Here is a 13,475-nt window from a genome sequence, read left to right on the forward strand (position 1 = left end):
AATTCCAGGCGTTACCCGTTACCGCTTTCTTCCATTTACTCAACCGTTTCCGCTTCTTACGATGCTAGGGTACGTTTCGTTGCGACTTGTATAAATAGGTCTCACCTATTTCCACCAAAAATAAGTTTTGGTCAGGAGAATACAACACTCATAAATCACTTGTTAGCTTTCCCATCTGTTAGCTTTCCACTTTCTGATACAAGTCGTCAAATAACTACTCTTCCCGAATCAACTATTCTGGTCTCAACACTCTCTTCGCTTCCCTCCCTAGACCAACCCTTCTCCTTCACTTTGTGACCGAAGAAAGTCTGGAACGTCCATTTCTTGTTTTAGGACGGATTTGTACAGATTGATCTCTCGAATCAAAGTACTCCCTTGCAGTACATTGTTTAGGGTTTAGACTCGTTTTCGCCCACACACTCGAAATTACCAAAATCATCAGAAACCGTTTTCACCCTCAAAAAATTGGCGACAACAGTGGGAGATTAATCTATCGGTCACAATTTCAATTCCTGATTTCTGATTCCATCTTTTCAACCCAGATATCGAGATGATGGAAGCAGACTAGCCGCCGCCTCGTTATCATACGACTCTGGAACGACTGGGGACTTAGGAATGATTGGGAACTTTTCACAGTCACGGCGTCGCCGCCCACAAAACTCAGATTTACATCAGGAAGATCCATTTTGTTGGGAGACTCTAAAAAGCAAGTAAGTCTCGTCAGAGGAGTTGCATGTTTTACTACCTAGGATTTTCACATAGATAGTAGAAACTGACAGCCATGTTATCCCCATGTTTCATCCCATACTTTCTACTGAAAACACAACATTCACAACTCCATGACTCTCCTGGGGTATTTATGCCACATATACTCATAACCAAAAACAACATTATTCTAAAAAAAAAAAAACAATTCATTCCAAAAGAATAATCCAAAACCCTCATAGGTAACAATTACCTATCAACCCAAAAATCCAGAAAACCAAACCATAAACTAGGCACTCTGTTCGCCTTTCAAAAAAAAAAAAGGCCTAAAAAAAGAAGTTCAGAAGACAGGAGTACATTCAAGGAAAACTATCTAGTATTGGCTTGCTATTCTTGGAGAAGCCTCCTTCGTGCTTTCGAGAGCCGCCCGTTTCAGCTTCAGCTCCGTGGACAACCTTTCGATCTCCGTCTCTTGCTGTGCGACCTCATCCGTGGAAGGGCCTTCGGCCGCCATGGTCTGCAACTTTTCGATCTCAGAGAAACCTTCAACAAACCAGGGAACATTGAACCCATGGTCTACGCACACATCACGATGAAACTTCCAGCTTGAGACCACGTCCTCAGAAACGGTATGTCCAGTCACTTTGCACGTGTCGTCAATCGAAGATAAAGCTTCCTCCACACGCTTGACCAACGCAAACCGACTAGTAAACTTTTTGGTTGTGGCGATGTGTCCATACCTTTCCCATATCTTGGTATATAACGTCTCGTATTTGGCTGGCACGCTGAAGCCGCCGATCAACACATGATCTGGATAAGGAACTAAGTATGGAGGAGCGAAAACGGCGCCCGCAACCGAACCGGCAACTGGCAAGGGATTCCTAACTACAATGGCGCCAGCGGTCGCTGGAGCATTCTCCGCTACTTGAGCCGCAACAACATCTTCATCTTGATCGACCTCCATTTCCGGGTTGCCAGGCGCAGCTGCCACGGTTGGAGACAAAGCTGTATCTCCACGGTTTTCCGCCTCGGGCCATCTTCAGGAGCGGGTTCTCCCTGCGATATCGTGGTTTAGACATTTTTCAAAAAAAAAAACAAAAAAAAAGGAAGGAGAAGAAGAATGCGTGGAAGACTCACTGATTCACTTTCAGACTGACTAGAAGAAGACTCAGCGCCGCTGTTGGAAGAGTTATTTTCATCATCACTAGATTCCGAGCTTTCCTCCTTTTCGAGCTCTTCTTCACCGCATGAAGGCTCGGCATTGTCACCCTCTGCCGCGAGAGCCTCCGTTCTCTGAGGCTGAGCATTACCACCCTCTGCTGCGAGAGCCGCCGTTTTATGACTACGTGCAAGCTGGGCAAAGGCGTTCACGCTCTGGTTAAGGAATAAGGAAAGATTTTCAATAACGAAAGAATTGTGCAATCCGACTGAGTGGGCAAGAAAAAGAATACATACCCGAACGTTGGAAGAAATGAAAGTCACAAGGGCCGTTGAATCTGATCAAAAACCATCCGCGCGATCTTTCGACCTTCGCTCCTTCTTTTGAGGACTTCCGTGTTAGGAGATTTCCGTTTGGGCGAGGAAAGATCCCTTAACAATGGATGTCTTGCTAAAGTTGCAGCAGAAGGCTTACCACAGGTATTCTTCACTACGTCATTCACGAATCCATGAATGGCAAGGAACTCATCCTGCCAGAATATGTTATACTTAGAAGTTGTTGTTGGATTTCGTGCCGAGAGCAAGAAGGGAAGACTTATACCCGGCGCAAGAGCACTAGCATCAAGAGCAGCTGGCAATAATTTTTCTGGAACGACCGACTGACGAGAGAACGGGACCCCTTGGTCAAATCCCATATGTCGAGCCACCCTGTCAATGTTGTAAAAGACTGCCTGACAAGATCCTCGAAAGAAAGACGGTACATAACTAGGCGTGCAACTTCGCATGAACACAACCTCGCCAATGCTTGTATTCTTTTCAGAAAGCAAATATGTATTTGGAACAGAGGCAAAAGTGTCTATTTTAAATGTGGAGCCGTGCACCGGAGCCCATGGATGAAAGTTGATTGTGTAGGAGTTGTCAAGGAAGTCAACCAGGTTCGAGCCAGATCTTGGGCGCCTGTTCACCCAGCGAAGTATCCTAGAACCACCCCAAGACTCGGGAAGTAAAGCCAACGGTTTGGGAGCGCACTTCTCGAAATACTCCCACAACCACGCTTGAAGGAAATCAACATGGACGTACGAGTCTACTTTCATGTAGCCATTTGAAGCACGCATGTCCGCAACCAGATGATTCAAATGTGTGTACAGAGAACCGAGAAACAAGCCGCCAATAGGGAGAACAACACCTTTCGCTAATCTGATGGCAAACTTAATGAGACCCTGTCTTATTTCCTTCTTACCAGAGCCATCGTAAAAAATGTCCCTGGATAACCAAAGAACCAAGAATGCCGCGACATAAAGCGTACTGTTCTTTTGATCTGGCTCCGACTCATATGGGAACCATTGAGACACCCACCAGCTGTAGAAACACCTCGTCTCATTTTCCTTCCGAACAAAAACTTTTGAATTCGCAACGAGAGCAACATGCATTTGTTCTTCATCTTCAGACAAGGTGATATCAATATTCCCTGTTATGGGAAGGTTCAGCAAGAAAGCCACATTTTCCAAAGAGACAATCATTTCACCCCACCTGCATATGGCCGTGTGAGTGTCTAGACACAATCGGGAGACGAAAACAACTAAGCTCGGGATATCTTTCCTGATTTGAAGCGCCGCAGAAGCTGTGACAGCGCTAATGATTTGCGCTTTGATCAAATTTGCTTTTACGCGGTCCTGACTTATCATGAATTGTATCCACTTGTCGAAAGAACGCAACAGACTCTGACAGATTCTGAAGTCAATGGAAGAAGCATGATACTCTTTCCTATGAAGGCAAAATCGTATTACACAGCCTGGTCGAACAGACTGGGTGTCTCCTTCACCCTCTGAACCGGTCAGAAGGACGGGCACAAACTTAGGATGATTTCTCCTAGATGTGGCGAACATTGTGAAAAATTCATCATCCATGTTTGGCTTAGAGCTGCCAATATTTTTCAAAAAAGTCCCGGCAGGGATTTTCTCAGGCGACATCCTAACGAGCCTTCTTAAGCTGCTTGCGCTTTCAACTACAACAAAGAAAGGGGTACGAAGAGAAGTTACTACAAAGTGCATGAAAACTATTTTATCAACAACGAAGAATCCATTTTGGACGCGAACCAATTTGTTTTAAGTTGCAAGTCATAACACTCATAACCGAAGAAATGGGGACTGGAAAACCCTACGTTGCCGCGGAAAGCACGCCCCATGCCAAAGTCGTACCTTGCAGCGGAAAGTACGCACCCGTCCAAGAAAGCGCACCCCCACCGCGGAAACTATGCACACGATCTCCCCAAGGAAAAGGAGGAAACCCTAAAAACTAGGTTTTCGTGGGAAAGGAATTGGTGGCAGTCACCTGCCCGTGCATGCCTATTTTGCATAATAATTGAGGTGGCTAACATTACTGCGGTGATCACGCTTGAAATATTTGTACAAATTCATGGAGGATACACCTATGGATAGGGTTTGCACCAGTACAAACAAAAAATATTGAAAGAGAAACGCTGGAATACATACCTGGAATATGCTTGCCCGCTTTATTTCTACCACTCTACAGCTAGCACAAGGATGTGAGAACAAAGATACAAGATAAAAGGAGAGCAAACCCCTTTTATAGGCGTGTCACTTTTGGAATTTGAATAAGGAAATGATTTCCTATTTGAGCTATGTATGGAAAAAGGCAATTGGGCCCGCAAGAAAAAGCTCCACGGTGCCAACAATCCGCGCCACGCCAAGCCAGCGCCGTACCAAGCCAATGGCACTCCATGCCAACCCCCACACCATGCCGTGCCAGCACCCACGCCACACCAAGCCCAGGCCAACGCTCACGACATGCCAAGCCCACACCGACGCTCACGCATTGCCAAGCTCATGCCAACGATCACGCCATGCCAAGCCCAAGCCAGCGCCTACGCCGAGTTTATGCTAACAGCCCTATTCCAAGCCAATACCACGCTGGCGGCTCTATTCCGAGCCAATACAATGCATGCGGCTCCATTCCAAGACGCACAATACCTGCGGCTCCCATTCGAAGCCGACCAACGCCAGCGGCTCCGTTTTTAAGCCACACCATGCCAACGGCTTGCCAATCTAATCCAGCAACGACAACCACTCCGCGGCCTAGATAGCAGCACCACGAGCAAAATCTACGCAAAGTCACCAACACAAGAATCACGAATTCTCCTTATCTCCCGAAAAAAGGTTAGACGGATCTTCCTGACCATCTCTTCATGACTTGTTGTTTCGATTTTGTCCTTGTCTGTCACCATCTTATGCTTACCTCGCAACAAAGCCCCTGTTCCGAGATAAGCAGGGTACTTAATGTTGATGGTGGTTTTTAGCTTAGGGTTAAAATCGTAAAACCTTAGTCAAGCAGTGACGTCACACGTGAGTAATAATGTCGCCACTAGCACATTTATTGAACCATTCGACACGTCTGCATAAATTACCGGGGTACCTTTTTTTGTATGCCATGCTCCACGACAGAGCCCTCGGTACTGACTGGCGTCATCTCTACACGTGCCAGCCACGCATGCTAGCCAAACGTGCCAATGGCATGCCATGCCAGCCACATCTCCGCGCCAAAGGCATGCCAACCATGCTATCCGCACCACTGTGACGATGGCATGCCATGCAAGCCACATCTCCGCGCCAAAGGCATGCCAACCATGCCAGCCGCACCAACGTGCCAATGGCATGCCGTGCCAGCCGCATCTCCGCGCCAAAGGCATGCCAACCATGCCAGTCGCACCACCGTGCCAATGGCATGCCGTGCCAGCCACATAACCGCGCCAAAGGCATGCCGACCATGCCAGTCGCACCAACATGCCAATGGCATGCCGTGCCAGCCACATATCCGCGCCAAAGGCATGCCAACCATGCCAGCCGCACCACCGTGCCAATGGCATTCCATGCCAGCCACATCTCCGCACCAAAGGCATGCCGACCATGCCAGCCGCACCACCGTACCAATGGCATGCCGTGCCAGCCACATCTCCGCGCCAAAGGCATGCCAACCATGCCAGCCGCACCACCGTGCCAATGGCCTGCCCTGCCAGCCACATCTCTACGCCAAAGGCATGCCAACCATGTCAGCCGCACCACCGTGCCAATGGCATGCCATGCCAGCCACATCTCCATGCCAAAGGCATGCCAACCATGCCAGCCACATCTCCGCATCAAAGCCATGCCGGACATTCCTCCATGTCGTTGGCTGCCAAAACGAAGGGTTTCAACAATCAACGACCATCCTTCCCTCCGAGATGCAAATCTCAGCGGTCCAAGTTCGCCACCAAACGCATGGCAACTTTTGGCCCAATGCCAAGCCCTAATATTTGGTCGCGCCTAAAACTATCCTAGCTTGGCCGCGCCTAATTTGGCCACGCCAAAGCCATGCCGGCCATGCCCCCATGCCGCTGGCTGCCAAACGGAAGGTTGAAACAATCAACGACTGTCCTTCCTCCTGAGATGCAGATCTCAGCTGTACAAACTTGCCACTAAACGACATGTGGCAATCTCTTGGCTATGGTGCCAACTCTTGGCCACGGTGCCAAAGCCTTAATTTGGCCATGCCAAAGCCATGACAGCCATGCCTACATGCCGTTATCTACCAAACGGAAGGTTGCAACAATGGACGGTTGTTCTTCCTCCCGAGATGCAGATCTCAGCCGTACAAACTTGCCATCAAACGACTTGTGGCAATCTCTTGGATACGGTTCCAACTCTTGGCCACGGTGCCAAAACCCTAATTTAGCCACGCCAAAGCCATGCCGACCATGCCTCCATGCCACTGGCTTCCAAATGAAAAGTTGCAACAACCAATGACTGTCCTTCCTCCCGAGATGCAGATCTCAGCCGTACAAACTTGCCACCAAACGACTTGTGGCAATCTCTTGGCTCCGGTGCCAACTCTTGGCCACAGTGCCAAAACCCTAATTTGGCCACGCCAAAGCCATGCCAGCCATGCCGCTGGCTACCAAACGGAAGGTTGCAACAATCAACTACTATTCTTCCTCCTGAGATGCAGATCTTAGCCGTACAATCCTGCCACCGAACGACTTGTGGCAATCTCTTGGCTACGGTGCCAACTCTTGGACACGGTGCCAAATCCATGCCGACCATGCCTCCATGCCGCTGGATGCCAAATGGAAGGTTGCACCAATCAACGGCTATCCTTCCTCCTGAGATGCAGATCTTAGCCGTACAAACTTGCCACAAACGACTTGTGGCAACCTTTGTTTACGCTGCCAACTCTTTGGCCACAACACATACTTAGCTATGACAATTATTTGGACACGGCACCAAACCCTAATTATCCAAGCCAAGAGCATGCACAAGCCATGCCAGCACCGTGGCCACGCCACTGGCTACCAACGGAAGGTAACCACAATCAACGGCTAACATTCCTCTCGAGATGCGAAATCTCGGCCGTCGAAATTCACCACCGAACCGGAAAGCCTCTCAATCTTAACTTTCCAAACAATATCAACATGCTACACGTTTTCCACGAAAAACTCGGGACATCAAAACATGTCACAAACTGGGGGACGCTCATCGGGGTATTGGTCTGGCGGTTTACAGCGTACGGCGTACACTACGTCCGTTACAAGAAAGTGTCATAAGAGTGAGGCGGTTAGTAAATACAAGAAGTAATGATGAAACGTTCCCTTCATTATGGAAACATCAATTCCAGGCGTTACCCGTTACCTCTTTCTTCCATTTACTCAACCGTTTCTGCTTCTTACGAGGCCAGGGTTTGTTTCGTTGCGACTTGTATATATAGGTCTCACCTATTTCCACCAAAAACAAGTTTTGGTCAGGAGAATACAACATTCAGAAATCACTTGTTAGATTTCCCATCTGTTAGCTTTCTACTTTCTGATACAAGTCGTCAAACAACTACTCTTCCCGAATCAACTATTTTGGTCTCAACACTCTCTTCGCTTCCCTCCCTAGACCAACCCTTCTCCTTCACTTTGTGACCGAAGCAAGTCTGGAACGGACATTTCTTGGTTTAGGCCGGATTTGTACAGATTGATCACTCGAATCAAAGTACTCCCTTGCAGTACATTGTTTAGGGTTTAGACTCGTTTCTCACCCACACACTCGAAATTACCAAAATCAGCAGAAACTGTTTTCACCCTCAAACAGTTATGTAGAAAAATGATTTTCTTCTTTTGACTTACCCAAGCATCTGGCCTCATGAATGCAAACTCCACATACCTCCGTTGAATACTCACATCATTCTCTTCATTTTTCCGCTTCTTCCACAACATGTAACTGTAGAAGCGCATTACTTGTTCTTCTAGGTATTCATTGTTCATTAACTGCCTTATTACATCTCCGTGAAACCGAATATCCCATAAGTACGGGTCTTCTCCGTCTCTGATACCCTAAGCCGAATTTCTGCAGAAGACATAATTAGTGAGATATTTTATTCAAGTGACATGCGGCAGAACCATAAACTAGAGGGTTGTGTTATGCATGGATTGTTTTAGAAGCATAATTTATTATGCATGGTTTTTTTTAAGCATAATTTGGTATGAATTTATTTCTTAAGAAGCATAAGATGTACTGCATTGATATTAAACAAGCATAAAAGTAGTTTTGATGTACTTACAGGTTGTTGGCGTTCTCAAAGTATGTATCTAGTACTTCCATCAAGGCTGGTTCTATTGTATCTTTGTAATCTTGAAAGCATTCCATTGTTTCCAGCGGAGGTAATTTTCTGAACGACCTTCCAACAGTCGTACGAGGATTTTCTTCTTCAACTTTATTCTCACCAGGCTTGTCTTTTTGCTTCTGCTGCTTCCCTAGGTCACAATCTTTGAGTAGTACACTGGTTGTCCTTTCATTCCATGTTGTCCTTTGTTTGATTCTTTTTACCTTGCTTCCTGGTTGGTTTTCCCCTTTATGTTCCTTGTCCCCATCCTCTTCTGCCTTCTTGGTTGGTTTTCCTTTTGTTGTGTATTTCTTCACAGGTTCCCTCTTTGCAAATCCTGTTCTTAGTTCAAATTGTTCTCCCAGTTCATCTTCCTACAGATTCATGTAGCCAAAAAGTGTAAGATATAAACAATTTATATTAAAATTAAGTAAATAATAGTTGATTAAACAACAAAACAGTAACATAATAAATAGTATATAGTTGATTAAAAATAATAAATAGTATATAGTTGATTCGACATTAAAAAAAAACTTCAAGCAGTTCATGCTTTTTAAAATACATAATCTGCTTTATATTTTCTGTACCCTTTCTTGTGTGGTAATTATCCCTATCTCTGCAGCTTCTGCAACATCTTATGTGGTTGGAGTTGAGGGATTATGTGCGGCTTCATTCGAGTCATTTTCAACAGCTTCTTCTGTGGCTGGAGTAAAGGATTCTATGCCAGGTTCCTCACCGCATCACTGGACATATCAACGACCATCTCCTTATTTGCATCAACGGCCGTCTCAACAGCTGGTTGTTGCGGCTTTTATGTGACTAGCTCTTATGGCATCTCAACAACTTGTTGTTGTTGTCCTCCAACACTATCTCCTTGTGAAATATGGAGATTAAATGTGGGCCCTTCAGCTGCTTATGCTTTCTTTTGAGTTTCTGGAATATGTTCACCATCTTCTCCTCCAGAACCATCTTCTCCTCCAGCTCCATCATCACCAACCAAAAATTCTTTTTCATGTGCTTCAATTCTTTCTTGAGTTGTTGTCAGATTTGGTGTTGTTTCCAATTCCCCTGGTGTGTATGTTTCCTTGTCGCTGGAGAGATTAACAGCTTTTTCCAGGTCCATGAACTTGTAAGGTGAAGACTGGAGTCCTTGACTAGCAGTTTGGTCTTGGCTATCAAGTCTGATAATTTCCGGCAATGATTCTTGTGTAGGTGGTTCAGTTGAAGATACCACTTCAACAAGTGTCTCATTCCTTAGAAAATTTTGACTCAATGGAACGCTAGGCCCAGCTGATGATACATTGACGCTAGGGCCACCTGATGATTCCAGTTGCACCTCCTCTTTTATGACTGAAGCAATGAGAAACTTCTTCACTTCATCGTACAACTGAGAATTGAAGTCTCCTCCAGTATGTCTACATTTCTCCTGAGTCTGTTTGATGTCTTTTAGCATTTCTTGGATATTCTTCAACCTTGCTCCAGGACTATCGGGAAAGTTTTCTTCTTCAGTAATCTGTAACGCATCATGAAATGCATCTTCATACTTGTCCCTGTTCTCTTCAAGATCCATTGCGATGAGTTCATATATAGTTTTCCTGTCTCTTGGTTCTCTTGGTTCGCAGAGTTCCAACTCCATTGGACTATACGCATCTCTAAAGTTCTCATGAAACTGCAACATGATTAATAACACTCATCGGGGAATGCATAACAAATATAACAACATTTTTTTATATGCATAACATATGATGCAAATATTTTAAATAATACATAACTAACCATGCATTAAACATTGGAGCAGCATAACATAGTATGCACTCATATTTCACAACCCTTCTTGATACTTTGTCATTTTTAAACAATGCATAACTGGTTATGCATTCACAATTGCATATGCATAAGATGTTATACAATTATTTATAAAGGTTCGTAACATATTATGCACTCATATTTCACAACCCTGCTTAACACTTTGTCATTTTTAAATAATGCATAACTGGTTATGCATTCACAATTGCATATGCATAAGATGTTATGCAATTATTTATAAAGGTTCATAAACAAATGCCTTTAAGTCTGTAATATGCTTCTTGAGCATTGATTTCTTCATTGCTGCAAAGTCCCACCTCACAGCTCCTGGTGTAGCAGTTTCACTGACCTTGACGTCGGATGATATCTCAACTATGTTAGAGTGCTCAGCCAACCAAAGCTGCAAAAAACAATAACTAATAAGATATTATATAGATTTGATTTATTGACAGAGATTAAGTAAAAAAAAAATCAAACTCGCAAGAGAATATACAGTGCAACCAGGGCAATTCCTGATAAGAAGATTCTTTTCTTTCACAGTTTTGATGTCGTCCATCAGGTGTTCGTGAATCAGATCAGGAAATGATACAAAGTCCATGGTTTGCAAATTCTTCACCAAACCAACATATGAGACGTACAAATTGTCTCCCATTGACCCACAAAAGAACAAGACGACTAGTATGTAGAGGCAGACAAGACAGACAACTTCCTTTTCATGACCTTTCTTATCAAGTTTTTCCAACACCAGCCTTTGAATATCATATACCTACACCTTTGTTATCCGTGCTTTGGGATCTGTACTCACTTTACCTTCCGCTGTTTTGAATGGGAATTACTTGACCAAGGCAAGTGACTGAGTTAGATCTACCTCTTCCTTTAAAGTCAGAATATTTCTTCCTCTATCTCCTTTAACTCTTGGAATCAGAAAAGTAACAACAATCTCACTAGTCGTTGACTGTATAAACTTGTTTTCGGACACCTTGAATGAATGCTGACTCAAATCATCATGGTTATATGATAAAATGACCTCATCCATCAGCTGTCTGCTCTTACCATCCAACAATGACATATCCGCAGTAGATAACCAGTTATAGAATTTCCCAAATGGACTCACATTCATCATACTAGCATGCGTTGGAGTAAAACACCTCTTTCCTTTATTTTTGTGAACAAGGTACCTACCCTTAGAAATCCTTCTCTATAAGTACCTTTCTGAGTTGCAGGTTTGGGTTTAGGTTTAACTGCATAAATAAAAGAACAAAAAAAAATGCATTTTACTAAGTTAGAACCGCTATTTTGACTACATAACCTCCCATGCCTCTTATTCAGGCATCTGCATAAACTGTTATGTACATTTTTACCATGCATAACCTATAATGCACTACTTCTTAAAATGTATTTTTTTGCAGATTTATCATGTTGCATAACCTATGATGAGATATTATGCACACCCAGACGCATAACATATTATGCATTTTTTTAAAGAAGCATTATGTGTTTTACAAGCTGTTAACTACAAAACTAGCAGGTAAATGATCAAGATAATTTTATTTACTGATGTATAACAGGAATTCAACGCACCTGGTTTATAGACGACACATTGCTGATCAGGTTCTTCTTCTTCTTCATCTTCTTCTTCACTTTCAGATCTTTCAATTTGCTTTTCCTTATTCTTCCTTTTGACGTCTTCTGATTGTTTGGCTTCACATCTTTTTCTTTTCTTTTTCTTATCAACAACTTGCTTGACTGAAGACCAAATAAACATTGAAACAAATCAATCACACTAAAGAAACAATATATCACACAAAAAGGAAATCACAAGCAAATCTTACCAGCTTCCTTTGGTGCAGCTTTCTCTGTATCATCCTCATTCTCTATATCATCATCCAAAACTTCATTTGGTGCAGCTTTCTCTGCTTTCTTTTTTCTCTTAGTAGCTTTATCATCCTGAACTCTAGATGCACTAATGTTCGCAATTAATTGCTCCTCAGCTTGCCGATCAGAAACTAATAGCAAACAAGAACAAAATCATGCATAACATAAAAGATCAAGTTATGTTCAAAAACATGAAAGATGTAGGCAAGTTAAGTTCTCACCATCTTCTTTTAAGTCTTCGTTTTCTTTTCTGCTTCAGGCTTAGGTGAACTAGGTGATACCTGATCTTTCAATCTCTGCGACTTCCTTGATTGTGGGTTGCTTAAGGATCTTTTTGACACACAAATAAATAAGTTATTCATATAAGGTTATGCAGTAACTTCGGTAAGCATAACCTGTCATGCATCTGCATAACAAGTCATGCACATTTATTTTATTCTGCATTACATGTTATTCAGATTTTTTTTGTTGCATACACACATGAAGGAATGTAAATACATACCAGAGACTTTCTTTTTCTTCTTGGCAGCATCGTGCTTTACATTGGTCCTAGTCTCCTTTTGTTGATGGTCACCATCAGTTTCCCCTTTTCCATATTCTAGGTTATCATCATTAGTAGGTAAAAATGATGTTAAAACTGAAGTAGATTAAAATGAAAAAGTAAAACTTAAAAATGTGTAAGTTTGACATGTAATAATATGGGCATAACAAGGCAGTTTAAATTTAGTTGCGCAACTTGTTATGCAGTTCAAAACTAGTTGCATAACATGTTATGCAGAAGTAGTAATATGGGCATAACAGGATATGCAGTGATGAATAACTTGTTATGTTATGCAAACACAAAAACTTGTAAGTTTGACAGGGTGTTATGCAGGTTTTTTGATAAGCATAAAGTTGTCATGCAACTGCATAACAAGTTATGCACATTTATTTTATCTGCATAACTTGTTATGTTGTACAAGCATGAATCACACATGAACTAGTGAAGATGCATACTAGAGACTTCCTTTCCCTTCACAACATCGTGCTTTGCCTTCATTTGCATCTCCTTCAGTGGTTGGTCACTATCACTTTCTCCTTTTTCATCTTCAACATCAACAGGTAAAAATGATGTTAAAATAGAAGATTGGGTAAGTTATAAAGCAAAAGAAATTATGGGCAAACATATTCAGGATGAAAATCTCACCAGAAACATTTTTCTTCTTAGATTTTTTTTTTCTTCATATTACCGGCTTCTGGTTCATCATCGGCAGTTACTACAACAAAAATTAAAATTAAAAAGAATAAAACTGGAA

Source organism: Papaver somniferum, chromosome 8 (genome assembly GCF_003573695.1).
Source record: "Papaver somniferum cultivar HN1 chromosome 8, ASM357369v1, whole genome shotgun sequence".
Lineage (NCBI taxonomy): Eukaryota > Viridiplantae > Streptophyta > Magnoliopsida > Ranunculales > Papaveraceae > Papaver > Papaver somniferum.